The sequence below is a fragment of the Megascapheus bottae genome, chromosome 10 (assembly GCF_031878675.1).
Source record: "Megascapheus bottae isolate mThoBot1 chromosome 10, mThoBot2.hap1, whole genome shotgun sequence".
In the NCBI taxonomy this organism is placed as follows: domain Eukaryota; kingdom Metazoa; phylum Chordata; class Mammalia; order Rodentia; family Geomyidae; genus Megascapheus; species Megascapheus bottae.
Window position 1 is genome coordinate 22284678 of NC_143518.1, and position 9761 is coordinate 22294438.

Sequence of the window (9761 nt, forward strand, 5' to 3'; positions counted from 1 at the left end):
AGAAATCTGAACTGAATAACTGGCTGTAGTATCCACTAAGAAGTCAATTGATTGTTTCCTCGTGGTCAATTGTACTTGGGACTCCTGTGGAGTCCTTTTTTTGTTGTTGGTAGTGGTACTTGAACTCAGGTCCTGGGTGCTGTCCCTGAGCCATTCAGCTCAGGGCTACTGCTCTACCACTTGAGCCACAGAATTATTTCCTGCTTTTTTCTGAGTAGTTTATTGGAAATAAGACTCTCATGACTCTGCCTGGGCTGGCTTGGAATTGCAATCGCCAGATATTAGCCTCCTGAACAGCTAGGACTACAGGCGTGAGTCCCCAGAGCTTGGATCAATTATTTTATTTTATTTTTGTCTTTAGGATCCCTTTTCTTTGGGGCTACATAAAAGACACAAATTCATTTTGATTTCTGTTCTGAATGTTAATTAGCTTTGAAGGATTCATGCCAACGGCTTTCTTTACTCATTCCAATTTCCTTTTGATATTAAGACTACTCTGTCCAATCAAAGTCATGGTAACCATATGTAGGTTCTCAGGTCAGAGTCTGTGTATTTCCTGTGCACCTGATAAATCATTTTAAAATTCAGAATGGTCCTCATTAGTCTTTTGTTGTAAGACTTGAATCTTATTTTGGCTCCACTGCTGGGGTTCTCCTGCAGAGTGCTTCGATGTTGAACCCCTGTTAATGACTTATCTTAGCATTCTCTGTATGTGTGTGAGGGTCCCCTGGTATGGCTTCATTAGATAAGGGGACAGAGGATCTGGCTAGGATTCTCATTGTAGAGGCCCTCTACCCCATTGTCTGCCTTATCCAAGACAGTGCTCATCAGCCATAAACAAGATAGTCAACAAAATGTATATATATATTTCCAAGTAGGGTGGTAAGTGGAAAGCAATTCAGTAACTATCTGAGGATCTTCATTCTACACCATGGCTATCCTTGCTCACCAGAGGCTTTGACTTTCTCTGTACCATCAATTTAGTTCATGACTGTCCAGACTCTATGGTATATAAGTGTGTGCATACATGAATTGCATCCCATTTATCTGCTCTCTGATAGAATGACCCTGTTGGATGGTATAATTTAAAGCTCCATTCAAAACTGAGATCTTAAGGGCTACCTACAAATTCAATGCAATACCCATCAATATCCCAATGTCATTCTTTAAAGAAATATAAGAGGCAATCCAAAATTTCATGTGGAACAATAAAAGACCTTGTATAGCAAAAACACTTCTTAGCAGAAAGAACAGTGCAGGAGGAATTTCAATACCAAACTTTAGACTCTATTACAGAGCTATAATTATCAAAACAGCTTGGTACTGGCACAAGAACAGGCCTGAACACCAATGGAATAGAACTGAAGACACAGATATTGAACCACAGACCTATGGCCACCTAATCTTTGACAAGGGAGCCAAAAAAATAGAATGGAAGAAAGACAGCCTCTTCAACAAGTGGTGCTGGCAGAACTGGTTAAGTACCTGCAGAAAACTAAAGTTGGATCCTTCTTTGTCACCCTGCACTAGAATTAACTCCAAATGGATCAAAGATCTTGAGGTAAAAGCAGATATCCTGGAAACTTTACAAAAAGGAATAGGTCTCTTTGACACAGGTTGAAACTTTCTTAATAAAGACCCAGAAACACAACAAATTAAAGAAAGTTTGGACAAATGGAACTGCATTAAACTGCAGAGTCTTTGTATGGCAAAACATACATAAGGACATAGCTAAATAGCTCACAGAGTGGGAGAAGATCTCCACTAACCATACAACAAAGGCCTCATATCTAAAATATATCTACAGCTAAAAAAATTGAATCGTTCCAAAACAAATCTTCAAAGAAACAACCATCCCATTAAAAGAGGGGCCAAAGACTTAAAGAGAGTCTTCTCTGAAGAAGAAACAAAAATGGCCTATAGACACATGAAGAAATGCTCAACATCTCTGGTCATAAAAGAAATGCAAATCAAAACAACTCTAAGATTCCACCTCACTCCAGTTAGAATGGCCAGGATCAAGAAAACTAAGAACAACAGATGCTGGAGGGGATGTGGCCAGGAGGGATCACTGCTACACTGTTGCTGGGAGTGCAAACCACTATGGAAAGCAGTATGGCAGTGCCTCAAAAGACTAAACATAGAGCTCCCCTACTAAGCAATTTACCCAATTGTCCAGAAACAAGGACATACTAAATCCACTAGCACAACGATGTTCACTGCAGCTCTATTTACCATAGCAAAGATATGGAACCAAACCAGATGTCCCTCAGTTGATGAGTGGATCAACAAGATGTGGTATTTGTACACAATGGAATTCTATGCTGCTGTCAGAAAGAACGACATTGATCCATTTGTTAGGAAATGGAAAGACTTAGAAAAAAATCATATTAAGTGAAGTAAGCCAGACTCAAAGGAACATAGGATCAATGGTTTCCCTCATTTGTCATAATCAGTAGAAACCTTGGTCTCCCCTAGCAGAGATTTGCAATAGGGCAAAACCTTGAAACATAAAGCCCTATAGTATGACGCTAAATGAAAGGACCTCTAGGATATAGAAACAAAGGCCATATAATGAGTGATTGTTGTCCTTAAGGTACTATGTTATCTCTCATCTCTTTTCCTGTCCCTTGGTTATCTCATATTGTTACAGTATCTTACTTTGTTATCTGATATATTGGATATATTTGTATTTGGTTATTTGAAATTGGATAGGGAAGGGGGGAAAACAAGATGAGGGGTGGGGGTCGGGAGGAGGGAAATGGGGACCAAGACATGAGAAAGGGTATCAATGTATGTGAATTAATGCACCTCCTATCTGGCAAATATAATGTAACCCTTCTATTAATTACAATAAAAGTATATGAAAAAACCTCAAATCTTCTCACTTCCTAAAATATACAGAGGCAATAAAATCTCACCTCGTTCTTTGTCATAGGTAGACTACTTTGCAAGTTCTATCCCAAAGGGCTTTCAGATGGATTAGACAGGGCACTCCATTCAATAAACAACACACAGACATGAAGCACCCAAACAGACCAAAGGCAATTCCCCCAGACCAAGGCCAACAAATGGCAACCTTCCACCCTCATGATGAACACAACAGGCAACAGATAAATCTCCTCCATTCCCTCATCCTGCTTAGCACAAGGGATGCCACAAAAATGCTCCGTTGGGCCAGAAGGTCCCCAAGAAGGCCTTGAAATCAAATCATCTCTATGTATATGCCAGAAGCCCCACCAAATCTTGCCCAACATGTCACAACTTCTTTCAGATCCTTTTTCCTCTGCCTCAAAGTTTTTCTAGAAGCAGGGATTCTGCCGCTGTGACCCACTGGGGAGAACATGGGAGCTTCTCAGACCTAAACCTGGCTCCAGCAGTTGCTTTATGGCCCTCTACTCTCCTGTCTTCCAGCAGGCCAGGACCTCAGATATGCTGTCTGAAAAATTTGGGGGTGAGACTTCCCACAATCCTTTGTTCCCTCTAGTTGTTCAGGAGTTCAGGACCCTGCCTGGGTTCATGCTGGGCTCCGAGTTTGATACCTAAGTTCCTTGAACTCAATGTCAATTTTCAAATATTGAGATTAGGGTTTTAGAGCAAAGGAAATAAAGATTTTTTAATTTTTCCAGGCAAAATAAGTACTGTACATGCTGTAATGTTAAGAAAAAATACAGTCCTAACATGTAAAAACTGCCAAGGTTTGGAAAACATCACGAAGATCCCAGGGCCCCTACTTTCCCAGTTTCTCAGTTTCTTTCCCTCTTTCCCCCCTCTTTTTCTTTCTCCCTTCAGCCCTCTTCTTGCCTCCAGTCCTCCCTCTTTTCCTTGTTCTTTCTTTGCCTATACTGAGGCTTGAACTAAGGCCCTCACACTCTCATTCAGCGTTTTTGTTCACAGCTAATACTCTATCACTTGAGCCAAGCCTCCAGTTCTATTTTCTTTTCCTTTTTGTGGATTATTTGAGGATCTGTCTTCCCAAGATGACGCTGAATTGTGATTCTCAAATCTTAGCCTCCTAGGTAGCTGGGGTTCTAGGCAGAAGCCACTGGCACTTGGCTTCTCTTTTTCAAAGGTCATCAACTCGCTAGTTTCAAGGCAAGGAAGATGAGTTTTGCATATTGAAGTAAGTATGCAAATAGAATTAATTTGTCCAGTTTTCCTTCTACCTGGCTTTTGACAGTCCTGGGGCTTGAACTCAGAGCCTAAGCAATGTCTTTGGGCTTTCTTAAGGCTAGAGCTCTACCACTTGAGCCACAGCACCATTTCTGGCTTTTTCTACATATGTGGTACCGAGGAATCGAACCCAAGTCTTCATGAATGCTAGGCCACTAGGCCAAACACCCGGTCCCCTACCTGGCTCTTATACTCACATATTATGTTTAGGAAAGCCATTGCACAGTTGTGTGTGACTGTAGACTGTTTATCCTTGTGTTGTCAAATACTTCATTGGATAACTACGCCTTTGAACTGCTATCCACACCAACTCACTGTTTCTGGACATTTGAGTTATTTCTAGTTTGTGTTATTATGAACCTTGTTACACATGTCACTTGATGCATATACATTCACATTTCCCTTATACAAGTTGAGGGACCTTCAACTTTATTTAGACCACTTGTACTCACTCATACTACTTGTAATTCTGTCCACCCATGAGAGTGATCTTGAAATCACAATTTAATTCATAAATGAAACACACAAATACAAGCAGCCTAGCTAAATAGGTTGGATTCAGGGCTTGACAAGCACTCTCAAGCATTTTAAGATCTCATATTAGCCTTCCTGAAACAATATGTAATTCTGATTTCAATGGAAATACTGACTGGGAAATGATAGATGTTTAGTTCATTTCCATTAGCAACTACAGCATCATAGCTCATTCTAGATATTGAAGACACACTGTCACACATGTTTCAGATGTCACTAAGTAGAGCTGCCTTATGGGCTTGTCCAGCAGATAGTCATCTGAGGGTTAATTTCTCATCCCAGCCTCAGGAGTGAGGATCAGGAATGCCTGCAGAGAAGGCATGGTTTCTGGGCCTGGGTGCATGTACATCTTATAGCATGCACGTACAAACACAGTAATTTATGAAGAAGGATCAGAACATCCACCCCTCTCATTCTCTCCAAATACTGGCTCTTAATGAGAGCATTTTCTCTTCCGTTCCTAGAGAGTGTAGCATCCGGATGAATACAGAAGGGCTGCTCCCAAGCAGTTTTAAGTTCAAGTCCCAGCTCTGCCAAAGCACAAGTGTGTGGGCCTGGCCACATGACAAATCTCTCTCAGGCTCTGTTTTCTCATCCCTAAAGTGGTCTCCTACTGACAGTGACTATTGCACAGGATTCATGCGAACAGTACAGGTGGCAGTGTCTGGAAGGCATCTCTGTGATGTTGACTGTTACAGTGGTTTATGTGGAATAGGCTTTACTTGTTTAGAGTTGTTGGATAATGACACAAGTAGCATAAACAGTGCCCTCTTAGTGATGGGCCCTCTGAACATGTGGCCTGAGTAATTGGAAATGCTTATCTGTTAGCAACAATAAAGCATATTCCCTTTGAAATGCATGCTGACTGAGGCTGGAAGTTAGTTGGCTTGCCACTTTGTTCCCAGCACCCCAAACAGTACTTGGTGCATATTGGGAGCCCAATAAATGTTGAATGAACAAGTATGCAGAAGAGGCATTAGATTGTCACTGCTCCTGAATTTGGAGTCATGAAGACCTGTCAGTGAGTGACAGGAATGTGGCAGAGAGCTAAATAAATGAGCAGTGGAGCTGTCCAGAGAAAGGTGGGAAAAACAGGGACACAAGGGAAAAAGTGGGAAGAAAGGATGCAGCAGCTAAGAAGACTAAGATACACATCTGCCAGGCCGCCAGAGCCAGGCAATGTCTCCAGGGCAAGCTTATATCTGAAGCCCATTCCTCCCTCAAGTCCTGGATCACTCCAATGGAGGCCTCTTGCTCTGCTAATTTTTCTGAAGTCTGCCTTGCCTATCAAAAGTCAGGTTCTATCAGCCAAACCCAAGGTGAGACTGAATGTCCTCTTATGGGAAAATGGGGAAGGTCTGTTTCCCCACAGCTGGGATTTAGCAGGAAGGAAGAACATGTATGCAAACCCACTGGCGACAAGGACTCTTTATGGAGGCCACCAGATGTGAGCTGTAGGTGATTTTCCACAGAAAGCCATCTAAAGCCAGATGCCAGTAGCTCACGCCTGTAATCCTGTGAAGCCAGCCCAGACACAAAAAGTCCGTGATACTCTTATCTCCAATTAACCACCCAAAACCCCCAAAGCTGGTGTTGTGGCTCAAGTGGTAGAGCGTTGAAGTGTCAGGTAAAGCATCCAGGCCCAGAGTTCAAGTTCCACAACCGACAAAAAAATAAAAGAAAAAAAGAAAACCATCAAGAGAAAAGTTGCCTCATTAACTGAAGCACCAATCTCTCTAAAGATTTGGAGAATTTGAAAATTTTTAAATGCCAGGCATTGTAAGTAGGATAGTGATTAGAACATGAACTATGACAGAGATCTATCTTGAAGGCAGAATAGAAACCAACACTGTCCCAAGCATGTTCACTGATTTTCTTTCAAATACTGACTCTACACCTACTTTGAAGTAGACATTGTGCTAGGGACTTGGCCAATGGAAACAGACAAATGGGCCTCGCTCATTTTATGGTACAGTGGAAATCAGCCAGCCTCTAAACACAAAAGCATACACACGTAAATGTTACCATTCTGAGTTAAAGATATATTATCAAAGACCTCCATTACTGTGCATGTGTGTGTGTGTTGGAACTGAGTTTGGCTTAAAGCCAGGTCTTCACAGTGTTGCTTAGCTTTTTCCACTCAAGGCTAGAGCTCCACACTTGGGCTACCTCTCCACTTCTAGCTTCTTGGTGGCGAATTAGAGATGGGTTTCAGTTTTCTGCCAAGATGGGCTTTGAATCAGGATCCTCAGACCTCAACCTTCGGATTAGCTAGGATTACAGATATGAACCACTAGCACACAGCTTGATGGTGTGTTCCATTCTGTTGATTAAACCAGAACCCAGCTTGTCTTCCTACATACTTGAGTGGCTGTGAATTGAGGCACAGCTATTTAACTTTGCTGAATCTCTCTTTTCTCACCTGTCCCATCCATGGTGGTTTCTACTTACTAAAGCTTTACCACAGGGTCAGTGAAATTAGATGTTTAAGATGGACCTGATTTTGATTAGTAATCAGAAAACAATAACTCTCTGGCTCTCCCTTGATTCTTCCCTCAAGTCCAGACTATAGAACTTGGGCCCTTCCTTGACAGATGGGGGGCTCCAGAAAAACTAGAAATTCAAGCGTCTAGAAAACTCAATTTAGTGCTCCACAACCTATGCTGAGCAGCAGCTCCCTCTGGCCCCACTTCAGGATTCTTTCTTGACTGTCTGCCTATGAGCCTTTACTTGGAATGCAGGTGTTCAAGCACTGGGCATAATCCACATTATTAAAGGAGCATTTTGTGGTTGGTACATTGTTGTCCTCCGGGGCCTGAGGGTAAGTGAGAAACAGTCAGACTTCCCCATAGCCTGTCAAAATCCATTTTGCAGTTTGAGTGTATTTCTTGTTGCTCTCTTTTTCCATCTCCATTGCCATCATACCTCTCTCCTGCTCCTCTCCTTCGGATAAGCCCAGATGGCGGGTGAGCCATAATACAATTACAGCACCGAAATAAGTGTGCCTGATCCAGACATAGTGCCAGAGACAAGAACAGCAGGCCCTGATGGGACCAGGTCCTTTCTTGGGGCACCTGTGCTGTGACTAGGGACACAGCTGGGTTGGCCAGGGAAGACATAGAGGTTACTCAATTGGCTTAGTTCAAAGGGGCAAAAGACCCAGTATGGTCTTTTCCCTTTCTCCATGTTGCACTTCCACATATGACCACATGGGGTCAGTGTCCTTTCAGGCTTGATGGAGGCATTGGAAAGAATGGATGACACAGCTCTGAAACCTTTCCACAGGTTGGATTAGGTGTTCAAAAATTTAGCTGGAGTTGGAAGCAACATAGCCCTTTATGCTACTGGGACCAAAGGAAGAAGGTTAGCGAGAAAAGTAGCACATGATTTGCTCAGCCACGTTGTTTTTCTGACAGGAGCACAGCTGCCCTGCCTAGCTTGGCACTTTACTCTGTGGCTTATTAGAGAACAATAAAAGTTCACGTGGACTGGGCATGAAGAAAGATCTGCTACCAAATGGAAGCATGAATTATGCAACTGTATATTCCTAACGAAAATCTGGAATCCCAGTCCTTTATCACCCACTCCTTCATGACTACAGAGACATTTACAGGTACTGGTGGTAATCATGGTCTCAGACCAGGCCCTCTGACTCACCCTGCAAAAGGAGAGCAAATGGGGCCAGAAGTTTGGCCTAGAGGTAGAGTGCTTGCCTAGCATGCACCAAGCCCCAGGTTCAATTCTTTGGTACCACATACATAGAAAAGCTGGAAGTGGTGTTGTGGCTCAAGTGGCAGAGCACTAGCGTTGAGGAAAAAGCCCAAGGAAAGTGCTCAGGCCATAAGTTCAAGCCCCAGGACTGGCAAAAAAAAATTGCATGCAGATGCTGACACAATGATCAGACATCCTGCCAACCAGGACTACAGTTGGAGACCCTGTAAGTCCAACCCAATAAATGAATGTCTCACTTCTGGCTCTGAGGAAATCCATGAATTTTTCAGCTTCAGGCTGTTAATGGCTCCCAGGGCTGAGGCAGGAGACCTCGGGGGACAGTGGGTCAGGGATCTCAGAAAATCCCTAGATCCTAGGTTAGTTGCTGTCCTAAACTAAGAGACTCCACCTCTCAGCATAGATTTAGGTCTTGTACCATTTGAAGCACATACAATTTGGAGCTCTCTTTAAGAAAATTAACATAAAATTACAAGTAAAAAGGTGTAAAAGAAAACATTCATTTAGAATTAAAAAATAGAGTACATCAAATTACAAACATGGTGTGTGTGCGTGCGTGCGTGCGTGCGTGTGTGTGTGTGTGTGTGTGTGTGTGTGTGTGTGTGTGTGTATGCTGGTCCTAGAACTTGAACACAGGGCCTGGAATGCCGTCCCTGAACTTTTTTACTCAAGACTAGCCCTCTACCACTTGAGGCACATCTCCATTTCTGGATTTTTGGTGGTTAATTGGAGATAGTCTTACAGACTTTCCTGCGTGGGCTGGCTTCAAACTGTGCTACTCAGATCTCAGCTTTCTGAGCAGCTGGGAATATAGGCACATGCCACCTGTGCCCAGAAAATTATAAACTTTAAAGGTGGATAAATAACACAAACAGCACAAGTTCCATAGTAATAATATTTTAAATTATCCAATACATATCTATAATGTTTTGATATGGTTTTGGTTATGTACTCTCATGATGAATTAGTTGACAGGCTAATAATTTTGTAATTTCATTTTCAGTCTCTCTTCTAGCATCCCTAATCAAAGCTTGTATAATATTGTGCCAAATTCTGTTGTTTATGCCTGTAATACCAGCTCTTCAGTAGGCTGAGATTTGGAGGAGAGAACTCAAGTACAGAGGCATCCTCAGGCCTGATTTTGTTTAACGAAGTTGACCACAATCATCTAAGTAAACATTCCTTCACCTCAATTTTCTATTAACCAGAGAGTCAAGATGTCTACTGTTCTTCCCTCCCCTGATCACCTGTCGGGTGATGAGTGGGAAAAGACTGCATTGTTAATTATTGGTAGCCAATATATCACACTTGTCTAATTTTATCCA